Source organism: Venturia canescens, chromosome 6 (assembly GCF_019457755.1).
Source record: "Venturia canescens isolate UGA chromosome 6, ASM1945775v1, whole genome shotgun sequence".
NCBI lineage: Eukaryota > Metazoa > Arthropoda > Insecta > Hymenoptera > Ichneumonidae > Venturia > Venturia canescens.
In genome coordinates, this window is record NC_057426.1 from 19,190,482 (window position 1) to 19,195,915 (window position 5,434).

A 5,434-nucleotide genomic window follows, 5' to 3' on the forward strand; every position below is an offset into this window, starting at 1 on the left:
TCAGGTTAAAATTACTTTTGTTTCTCTTCTAAAATCTATTAAAAAATTTTGTTGTCAATTTTAGAACGGAACACAAGAGCTGGCTGGCGGGTGCGGCAAAATAAAAAAATTGATTTTCTTGCCCGCCTCAACGAGCGAACGAGCGAAATAATCGCGCAACGTTACCGCGGACACCAGTGGCGTGGTCGTGGAGGTCGAGGACGAGGTGAGAAAATAATTAACATTGGTGAACACATACGTACACAATGTTATTTTTTGTAAATGAAAATTATTTGCTTAAAATTCTCATTGTTTTTTTCTTATCTGTTTTAGGCTCTTCATGAAATGTCCTAGTTTGCAAAACAGAAAATAAAAAAAATATATAAAAACAAAGTTTAAATCTTCTATTTTCACAATTTTTTAATCTCCCTATCCCGTGTTGTCTTAGTTCTTAGTCAAGATTATACTGATTGTTATTAATTCGTAATTTTTAATCATTCAATTTAAATATTCATTTGATAATATTTTGAAATATATTTCCGAACAGTCAGCTACATCTATACTTTTGATTTAATGAGATATTTGATTTTTATTTTTATACTATGGTTTTAAATCCTTATGAACGGCATTAATTCCTTAAAAGTAAAAAAGCAACGTTGTGAAAGTGAAATGAATGAAATATCAATTAACAATAATGGAAGAGAATAAACGTGACTGAGTGAAAAAGGAAAATTCCTGCCGAGTCCTTGTTACCAAACGATGGTAACGTTTTCAAAAGCAATTCGATTGATGAATCAGTAACTGAATAAGACTACTTGATGTAGAGGGTGGTATCTATCAGTATATAGCATTACAAACAAACTTCCGGTAGGCGAAACGTCACCAGCCGTGATAGTCAATACAGATGTTGCGAAGAGTCTGAGTTTTCATGCAGCAAAATAAGTAAAATCCGTATCGGGACAAATATTTGGGAGACAAATTTCGTAATTATGTGAGTCAAAGTGCGTCAAAAAAGAGTATTGAAAATAACAGTAATCCGAATATGTATTTCTGTTGATAGCAAGACTGGAGAATATATGGAAAAATATAACGAAACAGCAATTCTCATCATCATCATTATTATTATTATAATTATTATCCAAGTTTGTGATTCTTTGTATAATTAAATGAATTTATTTCAATGAGTAACTTGAAAGAAATAAATCTACTTTTTCATGAGATTGACTACAAGGGATTTCAAATTTCTATATGAAAACAATCATGTACTCATTTTGCGTAGTCACGCATGAGTTGTTGAATAAAATTTACTGTGTTCGAAAATTATTAACCCATTCTTTCTATACGTTATTTTTTCGCTTAGTCTTTATTCATGTAGAATAATAAAAATAAATAATATATAAATTGAACTCATTGGTGTTTCGAGAAGAATAAAAATTTATTTTTTTGATTCTTCTAATATAACGAAACAGTAATTCTCATCATCATAATAATAATAATTATTATTATCCAAGTTCGTGACATATTCAAGTCAAGACCCTGTGGGACAACTTGTGACCAACGCCATAGATGTACGTACATAAATCGCCTACCCAATGCAATTGCTCCTGTTTCGATAATGCTGATTTTTATTTCGAAAATCGTCTATCGCAATAGATAGCAGGCAGTGAACGAAACTGAGGATTTTGCTCGGTTAAATGAAAAAGTAACTGCGTTGAAGTCGGAAAACTTACTACATTCGAACGAATAATTATCGAATTCCCGACTACATGCCAGAGTATTTTAATTGGTGTATCTAAATGGTACAATAGATTTCTGTAAGAAACTTATACTTGTAACACTTCTTTGATGTATCCACAATTTGAATCTAAATACGCATTGGCAATGCAGTAAAATATTGAAATACAAATATACATTATAATAAGAAGTTAAACGGAGGAATATCAAGAAAATCACGTTTTCTGCCGAAAAAGCCTTTTCATTAATTCCAACTCGATTTTCACCGTTTGTTTTGAAGATTCCAAAGTCTTCATGATTTGTTTTCGTTGATGCACTCAGTTTTACGAAATTTTCCTGTATTATGGCCATCGTTTACTTCGAATTCGAATTCTCTTTGTTTTGCTACTTTCAAATAATTTCCAATTTTCGACAATCACTCCTTGTTACGCAGATATTACCTCACAGCCTCCACCATAAGAGAATAAAAATCCTCAATGTATTCATCGGTTATTAATGCAATCAGTGGGGGCACTGGAATTTCATTTAAAAAAAAATTAGGTATTATAAGACACGATTTATCCTCAACAAAAAATACGAGAAAAATGACAAAAAAAAATCTATCACGTTAATGAGAGTGGAATAACTTTGTGATGAAAGAAATGTTGCTATTTTGTAATAAGAAAAAACAAATTTTACGTCAGAAAAAAAAGTACGAATTTCGGTCAACGTTTTTCGGTTAAAAGCGGAATTTAAGGGAAAGTCAAAAGTGAATGAATATTTGTTAATCACAGGCAACATTTTTACCCTGAAATACGTAATGCTTTTTATACCCATATTTCTGACTTCTTCCAAGACTGGTAAAAGCAGAGCATTCGTGATGATGGTACCGTGACAAACGTGAACGAGCCTGAGTGCTAGTTTCACACACAATTTTATTTATGATTCGCCCCACAATAATTTTGGAAGTGCCTGCAAGATCTCACAAACTGCTGAATACGGCAAAAGCAGAATAGTTCCGTCAAAATCCCTGTAAAAACAAAATGATACGGTTTTTAATCTTTGAGAGACAATTTGAGAGTGTTGACAATGAACTATTGATTAAATTATGAGTAATAATTATTCAATTTACCATATCTAGGTTAATATGACGCTCCACAATTCTTTCGTATGGGCTTGAATTTCTTCCAAAACGTCACCCAAGGCGATGTCGATGACCAACATTTTTCCATTCTTTAAACCCACTATCAAATGTCTATCACTGGGCATGAACGTCACTGTCAACGCGTAGCCACATTCGACCGTTCTTAGACACGTTAAAGATGGTCTGAAAAATGTTAATTATTTTTTTCACATGATTTTCATTCATAACTTTTCTTTTTGTACCCGGTAATTTTCACTCTCATTTATTTTTGTCAGAGTTTTCATCGAAATTTCTATTACCTTATTAAATTCGTAATTTCAAGAAAATAAATGGGTTTAAACTGCGCTAATAAAATGAATTTATACAGGCTTATCGAATGCTTATTTAAATGTTCCACAATTTAACAGAATCTCTACTAGCTGTTGCGAACGCCAAATTATCAGAATTAAAATAAACAAATTGCTCTCACGTCTATACGATGTCCTTGTGCAGATATCATACTCAAGACTTCGGCTTCTCGATCTTTGTCTTTGAGGATTATAGAATGTAATTTCGAAGTATTAATGTTCACGCCGATACAAATCTTTCATATTATTTCTTTCAAGTTTCTACCGAACATGAACTTTTTTCTTGGAAATTGGCTAAACCGAGCTTCACCACCATTGCTCAATACCAAATCCATTGCTTTGGCTTTCTACGCGGCTTTAGTGACCGCGAGACGTTTCACTTCGTTTTTAAGAAATGAACCTTCTTCCAGGATGAATTCCTCGTGATTTTTTTCCCCTGAAACGTAGAAATTTACTGTATTTTTAAAAATTCTCAACTTCATTTTATTTAATTTTTATAAAAATTTTTTTTCTAAACTCTGAAAGAAATGAGATACTGTTATTAATATTTTTAATGATGACTTACTTTGCTTTGCGTTTTTGTCTCTTCAATCTTTTAGCAACTTCAACTTTGACCTCATTGTCGGGTATAAAATGAATCAATTCGATAGTATTTTCTATGCAATGTTAGCCGACGATTGTTCAAGTTGCGTCTAAACAAGGAAATGACACGTCCTTTCCCAGCTCTCAAGATACTGCCGATTTTATCACACCTGGACACACACATGGACAAAGAAAAATAAAAAAACGATTAATTTATTTGAATACTATGAAGAAAAGTGGTGTGATTTTGAATTCTTACTACATCGTTCACATCACTCTCAGAATGAATATTTGAACCTTCCAATTCATTGGCTATACTTTTGTTACCACCATCGACAAAAAATATTTTCCATACTTGGAATTGATATGAAAAAAAGTGATAGTATATAAAATTCTTACCTCATCGTTCACATCATCCTCAGAATTAATATTTAAACCTTCCAATCCATTGACTATATTTTTTTCACCACCATCGACAAAAAATATTTTCCCAACTTGTAATTGAACACTAAGAAAAAAAGTGATGGGATATAAAATTCTTACCGCATCGCTCACATCATCCTCGGCATAAATATTTAAACCTTTCATTCCATTGGCTATACTTTTGTCACCACCATCGGCAAAAAATATTTTCCATATTCGATTCAGTAATAAGATACTGATCAAGTTTCTCAAGAGTTAACCCCAATTCTGACTCATGACAAATGAGAGTTTGGAAATTGTGCTCTGTATCCAAATCCCAAAATTGGAAAAACATGTCTTTGCTTGAACTGACAATAATATTTTGTTTATGCATTAATGCGAGTTGTGTTATCAAACCCCTGTGACCTGTCAAACAGCAAACTCCGGTTTCAGCCACTACGTCCCGTACAATTATGTCTGTCTCCTAGAGCAAATTTTGGAAATTAAATTTTTCTGAATTTTTCTTGCAATAATGAGCAGAAAATGGCTCTTTATCTAACTTTCTCACAGACAAAAATCTTAATGACCAGCGCTTAAATTGAGAAAATAAAAGATCTATTGATAAATTGACTATGAATCCTATTAAAAAATCATCAAAACTTACTTTTGATTCTGAAGCTAGTCAATAACCAAGTGCATCATAAGCCAGAGCTGAAATTTCTGATCTATGTCCAACGAAAACACTAATATGATCTGATATGAGATCAAAAGTATTGACTGTGCCGTCTACATAATCAACAGCAGTATGTCGTTGGTTCGGAGAGGCAGCCAAGTTGGTAGCCTCCGACGTTTCATCCGAAAGAACCGGAGTCTGTTTGATTGTGAATTCCTCTGAAAACAAAAAGCATTGTTAGAATGTTAGCCGATGCTGTTTCATCGAACATTTTGACCAGAATCCTAACCAAGCGGTTGTTTATTTTATTATTATTGAAACAATAAAAAATGAGACGACAGAAATATATTAAACTGTCGGAACCTTTAATTACAATCGTAATGCAAACAATCGTAAATATTGCAATAATAGAATTGAATTCGAGGTTATGTAGGAGAGCTGACAATAGGAAATAATACTCACCAGAATTTCTTAATTAATTGCATGGGGATGGAATCGGAATATTATTCATCTCACTGACACTTTTTATGTAGTTTTTTTTTACGTTGACACGAACACGTATTTTTTCACTCATCTTCCGTGATAAAAGTAATA

At 32.5% G+C, this 5,434-nt stretch overlaps 1 pseudogene; it reads right to left on the reverse strand.

Moving 5' to 3' along the window:
* Nucleotides 1–2,151: 2,151 nt before the first annotated feature.
* LOC122412412 (WD repeat-containing protein 3-like) lies at nucleotides 2,152–4,169 on the reverse strand (annotated as a pseudogene).
* Between the last annotated feature and the right edge of the window lie 1,265 nt (nucleotides 4,170–5,434).